General features: G+C 39.0%; 1 protein-coding gene across 12 annotated transcripts in view; it reads right to left on the bottom strand.

The window, feature by feature from the left end:
* Nucleotides 1-19,142, bottom strand: part of SIK2 (salt inducible kinase 2) — a 131,952-nt gene that overhangs the window by 97,312 nt on the left and 15,498 nt on the right. The window lies entirely within an intron of this gene.

Below are 19,142 nucleotides of genomic sequence, written 5' to 3'. Positions count from 1 at the left end.
CTCAAACCATGGAGAAGCAAAACCTTCCCACAACAGTTTCTGAGTCTTTTAGTTTTCCTTTTCTTCAGATTCCTTTACTTTATGCAGCATGAGACATATTGTACGTTTAGAATATAACTTTGGAAATAAACTAACAGGTGAAACTAACAGGTAGCAAAGCTTTTCTCATTCCAAGCAAATCTGAATTTTCTGAAATCAATGATAATAATACTGCTCTCAACAGCAGAAGTCCTGAGAGCAGTCACCTAAAGTGTGAGATGTATGCCACGTGGCTAACATGTTAGGAAAAATGCTTCCCTTTTTCTCAGTTCCTTGTGGAAAAATAGGATTTTCTACATTTCTTTGACACTGGTAGGTGTTAAATATATTGTCTTACTATAATGCCAGTTGGTTATTATTATTTTGGGCTCTCATGGTACTGCCTACTTTTCATGAATTAGTAAAATCAATATTCAAATACTTTTTGCTATTATCAAAAGGTTGTTATTGAAAAATAAAATCTATTCATACATTTGTAATGATTGCCTGACTACTCTATACTTTAAAACATAATATACCTTAAAATCGAAACAAGCCCTACCTCATTCATTCAACTACTGAGTGCCTATGACTAGTAAAGTAAGGCACTTTACTAGGTGCTGAGGATACAGAAAATGAATAGATATTGATCCTGCCCTCAAAAAACTCAGAGTGGAGAAGAAGATACATAAACTGATAATGGTATTTTACAACAGACAAAACCATGAGAATGTGAATGAATTAGTTTTAGATTAAACTGGCAACTATGCATAGGATAGATTGCTAAGGGAATACTAGAGGTGAGAGAGCACTTAGAATGCTAATCATGAGCTGGAGGTGAATTAATGAGATGAAATGAGGGTTAAGGTAATAGAAATATAAAGAAATATAATATAATATATTATATATAATATATAATAATAAATAGAAATATAAAGAAATGAAAAATATTTTAAAGAAAAAATGTGTAAGACTAGGCAACTAAGGAGATAATAACATTAAGAAGAAGACTGAGTCAAAGACATTCAGTGGTGATAAGAATGGTCAAACTGGTGACAGACTTTTGGACGTAGGTAGAGCTTATTTAGAAGAGAATATGCTCAGTTTTATAATTTATTCTCCAGATATCAAGGTAGACGGTAAGGATCTGGAGGTCAGGCTAATGCAAAGGCTGAGGTCAAAAATTTGAGAATCATCTTCCTAGAGGCACTGAAGCCTTCAGAATAGAGGAGCTCGCAGTACATAATTCCTTCTCTTAGGGGACAGAAAAATGAGACAGGTAGACAAGTCTTAAGCAGGAAAAGAATTCTGTCACAGAAAAGAATTTCTAAGAAAAAGAGAGTGCTGACTGCATGTCAAATTGCTGCAGTGAAGAGAAAGAATGAGGACTAAAAAGAAGCAAGTAGACTTGGCCATGCGGTTGGTCACTGATAAACCTTTCCCAGATGCTATATTGTCACTGAGTTTGTTAACTCTTCACCCTGCCAATTATCTCTGCTTGTTATGATTGTTTCTTCCTGACTTTCTTCAGAACTCTTCTTGTACTTTCTAATAGCGTTTATCACATACCATATTCTTGCATAGGTGTATCTTTAATTCTCTCTTTAGACAGTACCCTCCCTCTCAAATACCTAGGTAAGAAACCTGATAATTATTTCTTGAATCAAGAGCCAAATATATGGCCCACAATGGGATAAAGAAGCAAAGAGAAAATGTTATAATACTTACGTTTACTTTGCCAGTAGTGAAGCTAGATATTTATTTTTTAAAAATCCTGATATTCAATGAAAAGCAAATCTATTAAAAATGACTGAACACAGGACCAAAAGAGATTAGTTTGCATGCTTCAGGATAGACTGAGAACCAGCCAGTTTTCCCTTCCTACATCGAATCCTGGAAATGACCGAAAATTAACTAGTCGTCACCGGAGAACAAAAGGAATTGAAGAGCTAGAAGCTGGGGATATTCTGTGATTTACAACTAAATCAAACTAAAGAGAAAAATCACGGGTAAGATCAATATGGATCTTCAAAGGTAATACAGATACAAAATGGCCACAGAACTATCAGTGCTCCATGCCCAAAGGCGGAATATAGGAACAGAAGAGGACCAAGGGGTAATCAACAGCATTATAAGTTGGAATACCACAGAGAGTGCAGCCAACTCAAATCAGCCTGTATTCATCCCATGCATAACACTCCTGGCAGTGACAGAGGGTATATGACCCCAGGAGGGAGTACTGTGTATAAGATCTTAGAGAGACAAGGCAGTGTCCTAGGAGACTGGTGATACGTAGAAAGAAAAGGAAACATTCATTCCCAATAGATCAGCCACCAGGATATCTAGCCCAGAACTATTTCTACTCGCTCCTTTACTCTCACTAAAAATTGAGTGAAAACTCCAATGGCAGGTTTTAGCCCTCTTCCCAGGCAAGCTGCATAAACAGAGGCAGAAAAGAGTCTAGCAAGGAATTTCAATTATAAAAATACATATGCACTCAAAGGATGAGCAAACGCATGAGGAATATAAATCCCATTTAAGACAGAAAACAAGCTCAATCAACAAACAAACCTAAAGAAAGAGTTAAAAATATAATCGGAATAGGATTTTAAAATAAGTACATTGACTTCCACTCTAGCCATAATATAGTAACAGGAACCAGATGTACCCTTTATTTAAAACAACTAGAAAACTGGCCAAAATATATAAAACAACTTTTTTTTTTTTTTTTTTTTTTTTGTGGTACGCGGGCCTCTCACTGCTGTGGCCTCTCCCATTGCGGAGCACAGGCTCCGGACGCACAGGCTGAGTGGCCATGGCTCACAGGCCCAGCCGCTCCGCGGCATGTGGGATCTTCCCGGACCGGGGCACGAACCCACGTCCCCTGCATCGGCAGGCGGATTCTCAACCACTGTGCCACCAGGGAAGCCCTATAAAACAACTTTTAAGAAAAGATGACAAAATCCAAAGACTTGACAATGTAAAGTTCACAGTGTCTGGCATCCAATAAAAAACAGTGTTTAGACACAGGACCAAAGGCAACACAGGCCTATGATTCCTAAGAGAGGGGAAACAAACAAGGTGAGGCCTACAATTTCCTGACTTTCTGTGTGGAGGCACACTCTGAACTTCAGAGCAGGGACAGAGATCCCAAGCAGAGCACTGGTGTCTTGCAGAGTGGAGGAGACAGAAATGAGAATTCAAGAAGTCTCAGGTTTCTGGAAGATGTCGGGCTAAGTTCTGGAGAGGAGGGAGTGACGCAGAAAAAAAAAAGTTCACAAATCTGCATGGGCTGCCATTAAGTCTTTGCTAAATTCTAAGGTATGTGTGTACAAGATCTAATTCTACAAGGTTGGGCAAGGAATGACTGGGGTGCTGTGAGTTACATAGTTCTCAGAGCTCACATAGGGCTGAGATCATTCAAATTTCCACCAGCCAAAATGGAGAGTTCTCACTGATCATTCAAGGCACTCAAGTAGAGACCTTAGCAGTGAGGCTAAATTGTTTCTAGTGTAAAGGTTATACTTTAACACGCACCCTAACAAAACCTGAAAGGATCAAAAAGAACTATAAGTAACTTAACTGCCTACCAACTCAAGAAAAGATGACAAAATCCAAAGACTTGACAACGTAAAGTTCACAATATCTGGCATCCAATTTAAAAAAAGCACTAGACATAAAAAAAAAGCAGGAAAATGTAACCTACAGCCAGGAGAAAAACAGACAACAGAAACAGACCCAGATATGATATAAATGATGGAATTATCAAAAAATAACAACAAAAGGGTTATTTTAATTATGTTCAAGTATTTAAAGGAAAACACAGTGATGAGAAAAAAAGGAACATCTAGAGATAAGTATATATGTTTACTATCTTCCCAGTCATAAGGGAATAAATCACATCTAAGAAAAAGAAATAGGAAATGGGGAAAAGAACTAATTGTAGAACTTCGAAACAAAAAGCTTCAGTGTTGAAATACAAACCTCAATTGACTTCAGAAACCTGAAGCCTCAGCAATGGAAAATACCTTGAATCAGTATAATTGACCCAGAAGAATTCCCCCAAAACTCAGGAACTGATGGCACAAGGAACTCTGAAAGTTGGTGTGAGTGAAGCTAAACTAAGGGTGATCAGTTGAAGACGTTTTAAGAAGCAATTCAATCCCCAAATCTCATCCCTCATTCTACGTAATTGGGTGTGTGCCCTGACTTCTACTCCAATAGAAATCTGGAGGCTTAGTCTCTTGAGAAACTAAAACAGGGGGTTCCTAAACTAAGGATCCTAGGCACAGCTGAGGACAGGGATACCACTGAAAACAAGAGGATTACATAAACATATGCATACTGGATACTGACATGCCTCAGTCTTCCTTACCCATGAGGTAACCAAGCTTTTACCCTCTTGGTGGAAGACTGGAAGAATCTTCTTGTCAACTCAAGAGTGAATATACAAACACTGGGTATCTCTAATAAAAGAACACAGTCAGATCACTCCTATAGTTAAACTCATAGCTGACAAATCCCATCCACTGGCTTAGCTTCCAGTCAGCTTCTTAGTTGCTCGTTCTTGCCAGGAATTGACCACCAAATACGTCTAGTAATCATCTAAAAAAACCTCCTAACATAAAATACATAAACCAAAACATACACAACAACAGAAAAAAATCAAACTGGAGGAAAAAAGGAAAAGAAAATATAGCAAAATTATTGCTGTTCTCAGAGAGCTAAGAAATTGTAAAATCATCAAATAAGAAACAGGTGTTCCTTTTAAAGGAACAATCAGGGAAAGAAAGAAACGTACAGATATTAAAAATATGATAGCCAAAGAAAAGTTGGAAGGAAACTTTTATAAAATCCCCCAGAAAGCAGAGCAGAAAGACAAAAACATGGATAACAGGAGAATAAAAAAGAAAAGATAATTCAAGGGCCAGTCCAGGGTCAATATCTGAATAATAGGCATTCGTGAGAGAGAAGAAAAAGAAAATTAGGGAAGGAAACCATCAACTAAGTAATTCAAGGCAATTTCCTAGAACCAAAGTATATGAGTTTCCAGATTAAAAGGGCCCACCAACAGCCCAACACTGTGAAGCAAAACAGACCTACACTAAGGTGTATCATTGTGGAATTTCAGAAGACTGGGGACAAAGAGAAGACTGTACAAACTCACAGACAAAAACCAATAATTCTCAACAAAGCATAAGGAACTGGATCACTCAAAGCTTTTCAAAAGCAATCCTGGACACTACAAGATAATGGGACAATGTCCTCATTACTCTGAAGGGAAAGTGTTTCCAATTTAAAATTCTATTCCAAGACAAACTATTAAATATTATGGATGACATGCATGATCTCAAGGCATGTAAGGTTTCAAAAAATTTATTCCTATACACCCTTTCTTCAGGTTTCTGCTCAAATATGTATCAGAGAGGCTTTCCTTGACCACCTTTTATAAAGGAACACATCTTCATCCCCATCCTGGTTTTCCTTTACCTTCTCTGAACCAGTGACATAGTACATTTTCTTTTAATCTGCCCAACCTAAAATACTCTCACTAAAATATAAGGTCTAAGAGGGAAGGGACTATATGTTTATTGATGTGTTCTGAGCACCCAGGCCTGTACCTGATATACAACAGACCCTCTCTAACCAATGTATTCCTGTGACAGAAATAAAAAAACAAACTTTCAAAAGGAGACATGGAGCAATAGCACACTCAGACTATCTATTCATGTATGAGGATACAATGCAGGCATTTTCGCATGTATAAGGTCTCAGTGGTCTCTTTCAGAGACCTTTTTCTGAAAGAAGAATATTCTCCAAAAGGGGAAGAAAAGATCATTCCCTATGTGGACTATGGTTTCCCCATTTACCCTAAGTAGGAAATCTACCTCTCTTACCACCTTAATCAGCAGATCAATTCTACCTCTGGTTCTTCCCTTTCATAAAGAAATAGCTTTCTCTGAATTAATTCAACCTTACTGAAATTCCTAAATACAATGATTCACTTAATAGAAATTCATGTTTAAAGACACAGAAAACACAGACTGCCAAAAGCCTCACGTTAACAGAATTCGGCTGGGTATGGTTATGGCCAAGAGCAGAATAGCTGATGCCTCCCTCTCCCTTCACTGTAGCCTAGCTGCAGCTACAGCTATAGCTGCCAGACATGGGAGAAGCTCACTGCTCACAGAACAGAATGTCAGCTTTGAACCATAACTAAAGGCAAGCTGCCAATAATCAGCAGGAGATAGCTGAAATTAATACAGAAGTTAACAGAAAACTGGACTGCTTTTCAGAAACTTGTCTATTCAATTAAGGTCTGTTGTGCTTATATTTCCAAACATGTGAAGCTTAAAAACAATTTAATCATTTCTGACAAATCCATTTCATTCATCAAATGTTCAGAAAACTGTTTCCTAAGATTTGTAGACATCAGCTCTTTAGACCTAGAAAACTGACCATGAACTCTTCTAGTACAGTAGTTAAGTCACTTATTTCCTTTTTTCTTTTCAATCCCCCACACTAGGCATAGTATCAAACACATAGTATGTAATAAACTTGAACAATTCCCTCATTCCTAGAAGACACTGAGGCTCAGAAATATTATATGGCCCACCCCATGATGTTTATGTTAGAAGTCAGATCTAGGACTAGCACACAGACCTCACTTGGGATTTTTCTTTTAATGTCTGACCTAATTTTAAAAAGATGAGGGGAGATCAAAGGCAACTTTTTGGATCATGAATCATGGTGGCTCTTTCATGCAGTTAGCAGTCTCTAAAAGTTAACTAGAAAAATTTACAAGTAATCCAATTAGATAAAGTAACTGTTACAGTGTCTAATAAAAATTCAAAAGGAAATATCCTAAATTTTACATCCAAGGACAGGCTAATTTTATCTGTGTGAACTCAACATTTGCATACCCCTTCTGAAGTATACACCAATTTAATATCTTTCTACATTGACATCTACTATCCTCAGGCACGTGAAAGCAACATTTGCTGATACATCTGCACAATAGATTATGTTCAGTTAACTAAGCTCATAAAACATGTGATGGGGATGTCACTGGGAAGGTAGATAGGGGATACATTATTACATCAATTCTATAGGAAATCCTGATTTTATACACTAAAAGCAATGAGGAACAATAGAAATATTTTAAGCAGAAAACTGACAAGGATCAGATCTGCATTTTAGAAAGATCTTTTTTTTTTTTTTGTGGCACATGGGCCTCTCACTGTTGTGGTCTCTCCCGTTGCGGAGCACAGGCTCTGGACGTGCAGGCTCAGCAGCCATGGCTCACGGGCCCAGCCACTCCGTGGCATGTGGGATCTTCCTGGACCGGGGAAGATCATGAACCCCTGTCCCCTGCATCGGCAGGTGGACTCTCAACCACTGCACCACCAAGGAAGCCCTAGAAAGATCATTTTGACAGCAACATGGAAGACGGATTAGAAGAGGGACAGATCTGGAGCCAAAGAGACCTTAGGCTGCTGAAGTAATTAAAGTGACAAATGATGAAGGTCAAAAGTAAAGCACTGATGGAAGAAATTGGAGAAGTGAGGACAGATTTCAGCACTTCCGCACCTGGAACCCTGGTTAATAATTTTATTTTATTTATTTATTTTTTTTTTTGTGGTACGTGGGCCTCTCACTGCTGTGGCCTCTCCCGCTGTGCGGGCTCAGCGGCCATGGCTCACGGGCCCAGCCACTCTGTGGCACGTGGGATCTTCCCGAACCAGGGCATGAACCCGTGACCCCTGCATCGGCAGACAGATTCTCAACCACTGCGCCACCAGGGAAGCCCCCTGGTTAATAATTTTAAAACCCAAAGAATTAAAACTTAAGTTAGAGTCATACTGGTGTTATAAAGTGAGTAAAACCTTCAAAGTTTATTTAAACTTATAAATGAAAGGCAAATGAACAACTTTTCTAACATTACCTTTATGCTGTTAAGGTAGTAACTAAAGGCTGCAAAAATTGTCACTTAGTTTCTCTGAGTAACCAAGTATCTAATGGTAATTTGGTTAAAACAAAGCCCTTTTTCAGTCACCAGAGCCAGAATCCCAATACGTTACCCCCGAAAGGGAAAGACAGGAAATGAATCAATAAACCTCAGGCACATGCTTGGCCTGGAAAGACACAGAATATCAAGGAGCAGAAATCTGAAAACAAAGGCCTTGGGTAATTTAATTACCAGGCCGGAATCTGCTGACTGCCGGTTTAATTGTTTGAACAGTGCCAAAACGGTCTGACAAGGTGACCACCCTAAGATTTTACACCATTTTCTGTGTGTGACCACATGGACAAACATGAGAAAGAGCTCTAAAGAATGTAGGAATCTTGAATAACTTTCATTAATCACACCTTTGATTCCAAAGGAAAATTTGAGTCAAAACCTTATATTTATAACTAACTCTAGGCTCTTTTAGCAAATTCATCTGCCATTACATACTCCATGCTGCTAGATTAAGAAAATAATATCCTTCGGAGATGAGCACCAACTGCTATATAAGAAATGGAAAACAAAAATTACTCAGATTAAACGTATATGCACTCCAAAAAGGTTATGTTAGGGAGGCGTGGGAGTTGGGAGAAAGAATATAACTGTAGGGTGGTAACTACCAGTAAGTACTCAAAAACTGCTCAGTACACTAGAGGAAGCCAATTTTCTCCCTTGATTCAGTTAGTATTTCCTCATTCATGTTTATCTCCTGAAGAGTAGTCCGACAGAAAACTCCTTTCAGAATCTGAACAAAGGGGCTTCCCTGGTAGCGCAGTGGTTGAGAATCCGCCTGCCGATGCAGGGGACACGGGTTCGTGCCCCGGTCCGGGAAGATCCCACATGCCGCGGAGAAGCTGGGCCCGTGAGCCACGGCCTCTGAGCCTGCGCGTCTGGAGCCTGTGCTCCACAACGGGAGAGGCCACAACAGTGAGAGGCCCGCGTACCTCAAAAAAAAAAAAAAAAAAAAAAAAAATCTGAACAAAGAAGTACCTTCAGACTACTTCCCCTGGCAGTGTTCTCCTGTTGTCTTCACTGAGTAAACAAGGTGTATAAGGCCAAAGTAGACTATTACACCATTCATTCAACAAGTGTTTATAAAATGCTGTGTGCTGTGCTAAGTCCTCAGCAGAAGCTTACAATCTAGTAGAGATAAAAAGATACACAAGAAGACCTTAAATAACAATGAAAGGCAGTATATAAACAAATTCTAAAGTGAGTTGTGCAGGAAAGAGAATTAAATGCTTTCAGAAGAGGAAATCAATGTGGATAGAATTCATTGAGAAAGACTTTAGTGAAGAGATGGAACTTCAACTAGGCCTTTAAAAAAGGTAAGACTTGAATATGTAGAGCGCAATGAGCGTTCTAGGGCTCCAGATCAACAAGAGCACAGATTTGGAATCAGAAATTCATGCATTCTATTTTGAGAATCAAAATGAAGATCTGAATAGTTATGGGTTTTGTGGTCATTAGATTAGATTTGGTAAATCCACTAGCCAGTTTCCACAGTATTGAAGACAGGGGCTTAAATGCTTCCTACTTCCATTAAAGATAAGGAAGGAATATGGGACCAAAGCAACTCAAGAAGCTCTATCAAGAAGAACAGTTAGGGCTTCCCTGGTGGCGCAGTGGTTGAGAGTCCACCTGCCGATGCAGGGGACACGGGTTCATGCCCCGGTCCGGGAAGATCCCACGTGCCGGCGGAGTGGCTGGGCCCGTGAGCCATGGCTGCTGAGCCTGCGCGTCCGGAGCCTGTGCTCCGCAACGGGAGAGGCCACAACAGTGAGAGGCCCGCGTACCGCAAAAAAAAAAAAAAAAAAAAAAAAAAAAAGAACAGTTATATACACCATCGTGGACAAAACTGTTACATGCTTTGCCTGTCTTTAGTTTTAATGATAATTTAATTAATTATGGTTAAATCAATTATGTCCTTCAAGATTCAATTAATTGACATGCTTAAGGGGATAGGGGAGGGCAGAAGAAAGAGTAATGTGTGATGTCACTGACAGAAGAAGCTTGTTAAGTTCAAAAAACTTTAAGAAGGCATATAAGCAGTTAGTAGAGTCATTCACAACTTAGGCTCTGAAGACAGACTACGGCTTCAAGCCTTGGTTAAGTTGCTTATTTGCTTGCGTGCTCTGCGACCTGGCAAATGGTTTAACCTGTTCCTCAGTTTCCACTATTGTAATATGGAGATATTACTAGTCCCTACCTTATAAGATTTTTGAGAGGACAAAGTGGCACAGTAAATGTATAGGACTTAGCACAATGCCTAGCACTTGACAAATGTTCAAGGAATGATAGTCTTTACTGTTAATTGTTTTTTTTTTTTTTTTTAACAATTTTTTTTTTTTTGCGTTATGCGGGCCTCCCACTGTTGTGGCCTCTCCCGCCGCAGGGCACAGGCTCCGGACGTGCAAGCTCAGCGGCCATGGCCCAAGGGCCCAGCCGCTCTGCAGCATGTGGGATCTTCCGGGACCGGGGCACGAACCCGTGTCCCCTACAGCGGCAGGCGGACTCTCAACCACTGCACCACCAGGGAAGCCCCACTGTTATTGTTTTTAAGGCTCAGATGTGTACAGTGTAATCATCCTTGTTGACCTGTTAAGATTCCTGGACTTTATTCCAAAAACAATGAAGCCTCTGAAAAGTTTTAATAGTTTTAGTTGGATTTTTATTTTAAAAATACAGCTTACTTAGTACCTCTAGTAAGTAACCCCAAAGGAAAAGTTTATTCTAGAATTTACTACCAAGAAAAGTTTTCCTTTCTTTGAAGAATAGGTACCTTTATTTCTTTTAGATAAAAGTCTGTAAATGACTATATCTTCTTTTCATTTTGACAGCCAAAAAGCTTAGAGCCAAACCTGAAGCGCTTAGGCCCTTACTGCCTGCATATTCGTGCTCACTTCCCCCACCTCCCGTGGCTGTTTTCTACTCTTACATGTGTTTTCTGATTCAGTTCTTTATTCTTGTTTATATTTTACAATTATTGTTTTTGTATTATTTTCACCTAAAGCTACTTCAGCCATTTATGGAATGAGGTGCAATCTAATTAACCAAACAAAAATAAAGGGCATAAACACCATAGCCTCATAATGTATGAATCATGCACTGTAGATGCATTCTCAGCATGCCACCAGAATCACTTTTTTGGCCTAAACCTAGTCAGATGAAGCAAGAAAACCAGATGGCACAGGAAACCTCTCTCTATGCAAAGAAAGAACAGATGAGGAGAGTGCAAAGACCTACGGCCTTTCCTGAATTAGCAGGGCGCAGTTGGGGCAATCAGTGCCAGGAGCAGAAGAGAACTTGAAAGTGGCAAGCTGCTGGGAAGTTATGTACAGACTCAAGGTTAGAGTTTTTATTTTTTTGTATATGAATGTTTTTTCCAAAAGTACTTCACCCTCTTCTTAACCTTCAGTCGCTCCACTGTTCTGTTCTCAGCTCATGAGACCCCTTTGCTGTTTCACTTATCTCCCTCCTCAACTTGGATCTCATGGTCAGACACTTCGACACTGCTCAAGTCCTACATGCATTTGTCCTATACCATTCCATTCTCCAACCTGGGTCATTCATACTGTCTACTCTTTCCCCTCCTGGGTTGGAAAGCACTGCTGACTATGAGTCTACCATGAACTCCCTCCCACAAAGCTAATCATTCATCCCTTGACTTTTATTCATCCCTTTTAGTCATCCCTTGACTGTCATATGAACACCAACAGCTGCTCTAAACCTTTCCCCATACTACAGTGTCTAATGTATTGCTCTTTCCCTGATGTCTCATCTGTTACATTACAGAATGAATTAAATCTATTTTATATTAACAAATTCATCTTCCCTCTATTTCCCCCGAAGTACCTCTGTAGCCATATCATTAGCACAAGCTCTAATTCTCACTGTAACTGCACCCATGCACACTTTCTCAGAGAAGAAGGAATTCCTCTCCTCTAAGCTAACCATTCCCTCTGTACTCTTGATCCCACTGTCTCTTGTTTACCCTTGTTTCACCAACTGTGTCTTCTTTCCTGCCTATATTTTCTTTTCTAGCTTCTTCAAACACTAAGACCAACACCGCAAAAAAAGCATGATACAATACTGAATTCTATAGACACCAATTATCCCTCAATTCTTCCCTTCTCTCCTTCTTTCTACCTTAAAAACCTCAAAATAATTTTATAATACCTTTCTCCCTTTTCTCACCATCCATATGTAATAACTTCTTGAAATTTGGCTTTACCTCCCATTTTATTGAAAAGTACTCTCTTCAAAGCAATGATGATCTCTTAATGACCAAACACACCCCTCTTCGTTCTAAACCCTTGCTTGTCTAATCAGGACAGAAACTATCCTTACTTCCCAAGATATTCTTCTACTTTACCAATTCCACTTTACCCACCTGCCTCCTAAATGAAGGCATAAACAAAACTCACTTCTTAGCTGCCTTCTCTCTGAGGTCTCATTATTAATTATAGCTTCACTCATACTTCTACACAGATAATTGTCAAATCTATACCTCTATTACTAAACTCCCCTTTTCTGAGAGAAAAGGATTTACTGAGGTATAAATTACGTACAATAAAATGCAAATTCTTAGGTGGTTACTTAGATGAGTTCTGATAATGGCATACTCTGTATAACCACCACTCAAAACAAAAATAAACAGTTCCATCACTCAAGATAGTTCCCTCTTATCTCTTGGCAGTCAATTTTCCCCTCTCCTCAGAAAGAGTGAAAAGAGACAACCACTTTTCAGCTTCTTGTAACATTATTATTTTAACTTATTTATTAATTTTAATTTTGGCTGCGTTGGGTCTTCGTTGCTGTGTGCGGGCTTTCTGTAGTTGTGGCGAATGGGGGCTACTCTTCACTGTGGTGCGCGGGCTATTCATTGCGGTGGCTTCTCTTGTTGCGGAGCACAGGCTCTAGGTGCACAGGCTTCAGCAGTGTGGCATGCAGGCTCAACAGTTGGGGCGCACGGGCTTAGTTGCTCCGTGGCATGTGGGATCTTCCCGGACCAGGGCTTGAACCCCTGTCCCCTGCATTGGCAGGTGGATTCTCAACCACTGAGCCACCAGGAAAGCTCCTTGTAACATTATTATTGTTGCCTGTTTTAGCAACTTGTTTATGTTGCTGCATGTATATGTAGTTTACTCCTTTTTATTTCTGTGTCATCTTCCTGTATTGCTATACCATGACTTGTGCTATACCATGATTTGTGCTATACCATGATTTGTTTTGGATACATTTTCCTGCAGATGGACATTTGGGTTGTTCCTGCTTGTGAAAACGGTTGCTATGAATATTCTTGTACAAGTCATTTTATGAATATTTGCTTTCATTTTTCCTGAGTAAATACCTAGGAACTGAATTGCTCAGTAACAGGATAGATATAAGCTTAACTTTGTAAAAACCTGAAAAATAGCTCTCCCAAGTGGCTGCACCACATTACACTCCCACCAGCAATGAATGAGAATACTAGCTGCTTTATATCCTCCTAACATTTCATATAATCTTTTAAATTTTAACCATTATAGTTGATATGTAATGTTACCTCATTGTAGCTTTTTTTTTTTTTTTTTTTGGTTCGCGGGCCTCTCACACTTGTGGCCTCTCCCGTTGAGGAGCACAGGCTCCGGACGAGCGGGCTCAGCGGCCATGGCTCATGGGCCCAGCCGCTCTGCGGCATGTGGGATCTTCCCGGACCGGGGCACGAACCTGTGTCCCCTGCATCGGCAGGCGGACTCTCAACCACTGCACCACCAGGGAAGCCCCATTGTAGCTTTTAATTTGCATTTCTCTGATGACTAATAACATTTAGTAATTTTTCATGTGCTTATTGGCCATTTATATATCTTCTTTTGTGAAGTGTTTGGTTCCAGTCTTTTGCACATTGTTAAATTGGGTTGTTTGTCTTTTTTTTTTTTTTTGTGGTATGCGGGCCTCTCACTGTTGTGGCCTCTCCCGTTGCGGGGCACAGGCTCCGGATGCGCAGGCTCAGCGGCCATGGCTCACGGGCCCAGCCGCTCCGCGGCATGTGGGATCTTCCCGGACCGGGGCACGAACCCATATCCCCTGCATCGGCAGGCGGATTCTCAACCACTGCGCCACCAGGGAAGCCCTGTTTGTCTTTTTAGTGTTGAATTTAAGTTCTCTTTTGAAAGTTATTTGTTTCTATCTTCAACTGCCAACAGCTCACATCAAACTAAATGTCCTGATGTTATTTCCGACAGCACATCTAAAATCTAATTTGTAATTTTTTAGTTGGGAATGAGGCCTCTCTATTGCTGTCAACCACATCACAAATATTCTTCAATCACATTTGCTTTAAATCCTAACTCTCGATGTTTTCCTCTTGACAGTCAGTAAGAACTCTTGAGAGATGGCAGATAGTAATTATTAATGTACAGGCTCTGGAATTGCATGGTTCAAATTCAAACTCTCCCACTTATTTGCTGTGTGACTTTGGACAAATTACTGAATCTTTCAGTGCCTATCTTACAAGGTTTTTGTGAGGTTTCAATAAATAAATTATGTAAAGTATTTTAAATAGTACCCAACAAAAAGGGAGTACTCAATAAATACGGCTTCTTGTTATTTTGGAAATACCTTTTGCCTAAAATCTTTTCTCATGACTCTAACAACTAACGTCTTAATCTAGGCATTCAGCCTCTTACCTCTAGACAATAAAAACAGTCCCCTAAATAGCCTCCTTCCTCTCCTCTAATTCAGACTACACACCCCTGCTGGACTTATCTTCCTAAAAAAGTCCTTACACATAGCATCACCTTTTGGCTCTTCACCATCTTCTGGCTCACAGATGCCCACTCTGACAAATAATCCTAACCCTTTATCCAAACACTCAAGGTCTTTCACAACTGCTCCTACACACCTCTCTAACATATGCTTCTTACTTATAGCAGTAGGGAAAGAATCCAAAAGCTATCAAAAGATTGTGCCCTAAACAGAAAAAGCCAGAAGCTGCAATATAAGCTTATTACTTAGGAAAATGGAGGTAAATCTAAATTAATCAGCTGAAAGAAGTACAAGTGGTTGCCTCTGAGAAAGGGAAATGGGAGTGGGGAAGAGAGTGGGGAACAGGCATTTTTTGGTAACAGATCTTGCAGAATTATTTGACTTCTTACCTTAGTACATATTTAACTTTTGTAAAAATAAAAACTTGTAAGATAGAAAGATACAGACCAAGAAAAATGGAAAGAAAGAAAGAAACAAATGGAGGGAGAGAAGAAGGGAGGTCTGAGAGAGGAAGGAAGGAAGGAAGGGAGGGAGACTGATTATTAACTGAGGCAATTTGGTTTACTTTACCTAAGGATAATCTGTAGACCTATGTAAGGAATAGTTGGGCACATCCATTTACTTAATGGAGTTATCCTATTTGCAGATTGAAGAGTCTGAATTTTATCCAATAAATAATAGGAAGGTAAGTAAAGGTTAATGAACATAGTAGTAATATAATAAAAATAATAGTTGGGGAAGATTAAACAGGAAATATATCAGAAATATACCTGACTGGAAAAGAAATAGGGCATGGTAAAACATGAGGTCTTCATAATTGAGACATGAGGGGATGAAAGCCTAGATAAGGGTGATGACTGTGGAAACAGAAGGGTTTAATTACAAGTTATTTTTCAAGAACACAGAGTATGACTTGCTGGCCACCTAAATACAAAACTAAGAAAAATAAAAGGAACACAATGCCCTCCCACACAGAGGAGGCACTAAAGGTATATTTGTAAAGAGTAATTCCGACATTATAAACATGAACATTAAATCTTATTATATAGTTCTTAATACATAGTTGAATATTATTTCTGTGGTTCTATTTCATCTAAAACAGAGTGAAAACATTTTGGCTCAGAATTCACTTAAAACGTTATACATATTTTTCATTACTTGATTAATGTTCCATGGACTGCATCTTCTCACTTCTATTTTACTGTCTTCATGGGCTCCACGTTAGAAACTTGCTGGCTTTGCCTGTAACTACTTGAATCTACAGTTTACTGTCTTATCTTCCATATTTACTCTAGCTATTTTACATGAAAAATACCCAAATTATGCTTCAATTTATATAAAACAATGCAATCCAAACCTTTATCATCAATGGTCTTAGCAAGAAGTAGCAACTTAGAATATTCCATTTTCATAGAAATGACATCTAACACATAATAGCCATTTCTATCTAGTTTACTCATAAAACTACAGCCTGAAACTTTAAAAAATATTCCAATGAATAAAGACTTAAAAATCCCTCCCTTGACCTCAACTACCTTCCCATTTTTTTTCTCCATTTTTGAAGTGGAAATCCTTTTAAGAGTTTTCTGTTTGGTTCTCTCCATTTTCCTCTCTCATCTGCTCTTCAATGTAGGTTTGGCTCACTCACTCCACCAAAACTGCTCTTACCAAGAGCCAGATACAATGGTCAACTGTCATTCTTTGTTTCTTGACTATCAGCAGCATCTCACATAGACGTTCACTCTATCCTCCTGAGAACACTTTCGTCACTTGGTTTCCAAGACACTGCATTCTCTAGGTTTTCTTCTCTGTCTTCTTTGCTAGGTCTTTCTATTTTTCTGAGGTTTTAATGTCTGAGTGCCTCGGGGATCAGACACTGGTCTCTTTCCTAATTATATTCTCTACTTGGGTGGTCTCCATCTGTCAAGAAATCCTACTGATTCTACTCATTCAAAACACCGTGAGTGACCACTTGGCACCATGTACACTACTGCTACCCTGGCCTGAGCCATAATCATCTCTCACTTGGGACTACTGGTCTCCTATCTGGTCTCCTGTTTCCATCCTTGCTCACTACAATCTATTCTCAACACAGCAGCCAGTGATGCTTTTAAAATGTTAGTTTAGATTCAATCACTTCTTTGCTCAAACACCTCTCTAATGGTTCCCTAATGTTATTCAAGGTAAGAGCCAAAGTCCTTACATGGTCTACAAAGCCCCCAAATCTGCCCTACTCCTGCCTCCCATTTACTTTTCTGACCTCGTCTGACCTTTCTACTATTCCTCCTTGCTAGCTCTTGCTCTTCCCTCTTGCTTGCTTCTCTCCACCTACACTGGACTCCCTGCTATTCCTTGAACACACCAAGCACACTGCTGCTTCAGGGGCTTTGCATTTACTCTTCCCTCTCCTTGGGCCACCCTCTCTTCCCCATATCTATGTGGCTGTGCTTTCTAGTCTCTGTTCAAATGTCAGCGAGGCCTTCCCTGACCACTCTATCTCATACTGCAATCAACTCTCCCACTCCACATGCCCCTTTCCTTGCTTTATTTCTATAGCATGTACCACCATCTAGTGTACTATACAGTTTACTTATTTTGCATATTGTCTCTCTCCCCACACTGAAAGGAAAGGTTCCTGAGAAAAGGAATTTTCGTCTGTTTTCTTCATTGTGGTACTCTTCCCACACAGAACACTGTGGGACATATAGTCAGCTTTCAATAAAGATTTCTTGAGGACAATTAATATGGTGTAGCCAGCATTGCAAACCAGATCTTTTTGGCTTCAAAGCCCACACCATTCTATTAAAACTTCAGTTAAGAAGCTTCTAGTTGAAACAAATAGCTAAAGAATTTAAAGAACTTGAAGACACAGAAATAGCAACTATCCAAAATGAAATACAGACAGAAAGAGGAATTTTCAAAATTAGAATCAGTGAGCAGTGGGAGGATTTCAAACAGCCTAATATATGTGCAATTGGAGTCTTTGACGAAGAGGCCAGAAAAATAATGACTGAAAAATTTCTGAATTTGATGGAAACTTAACATTCACAGATTCAAGGAGCTCAATGAACACCAACCATAGAATCATGAAGAAAACCACACAAAGGCACATCATAATCAAATTGTTAAAACCAGTGGTAAACAGAAAATCCTGAAAGCAGCCAGAGGAAAAAAAGGCACATTATATACAAAAGATGACAGAAGATTTCTTGTCAGAAATAATGCAAATGAGAAGACAGTGGAGCAATATCAGTGGAGCAATATCTTTAAAGCACTGAAAGGAAAAAAGTCAACCGAGAATTACATACCCAGTATGAATACCATTTAAAAATAGACAAAATAAGGATTATTTTAGACATACAAGAGCTGAAAGATTTCATCGCCAACAGACCTGCACTGCAAGAAATGCTAAATAAAGTCCTTCAGGCAAAAGAAAAATGATGCCAGATAAAAATATGTATCCACATAAAGGAATGAAGATGAAAACATGCATCTACATACAGAGATGTGGCAATGGTAACTTCACTAGTAAATGTATAAGATTTTTAAAAATATTGAAATCTCTTTAAAACATAATTGACTTTTTAAACAAAAATGACACTGTATTTTGTGTTTTATAAAATAGGTATAAATAAAATGTATGACAAGGAAATAAAGTCAAGGAAGGGTTAAACAGAAGTATATTATTGCCAGGTTCTTACACTCTATGTGAAGTGGTGAATATTACTTGAAGGTAGACTGTAAGTTAAAGACTTGGACATGAATGTTCATAGCAATTCATGTGTAACAGCCCAAAACTGAAACCAACCCAAATGTCTATCTATACATGAATGGATAAGCAACTTGGGGTATATTTACAAAATTGGATACTACTTACAATAAAATGAAACGACATGTTATTACGTGCAACAAAATGGATGAATCATAAAATAATTATACTGAGAGAAAGAAGCCAGACAAAGAAAGGGTACAGACTATATAAGCACCTTTATATAATAAAACTGTAGAAGACATAAACTAACATAAACTTTCTGTCTATAGTGACAGAAAACAAATCAGTGCTTGCCTGGTGGTGAGGTGGGGCAAGAAAGATTACAAAGGGTCACAAAGAAACTTCTGTGGTGGTGGTTTGTTTCACACATCTTGTGTGTGAAAACTTATTAAACTGTACACGTTGTACGTGTGCAATTTACTGTATGTGAATTCTTCAATAAAGCTGTTTAAAAAACAATTTCAGACTAAATTTAGGTTAAAAAACAAAATATTTAGACTACCTACAGTGTTCTAGCTCCATAAGGTAAAAATAAAATAGATGAAAACTAGAACCAATAAAATAGTTATAATTTTTTAAGGGTTAGAATGGATC

Source organism: Kogia breviceps, chromosome 7, assembly GCF_026419965.1.
Source record: "Kogia breviceps isolate mKogBre1 chromosome 7, mKogBre1 haplotype 1, whole genome shotgun sequence".
NCBI lineage: Eukaryota > Metazoa > Chordata > Mammalia > Artiodactyla > Physeteridae > Kogia > Kogia breviceps.
Note: the sequence above shows the minus strand (reverse complement) of the source record. Positions and strands in the feature narration are given on the sequence as shown.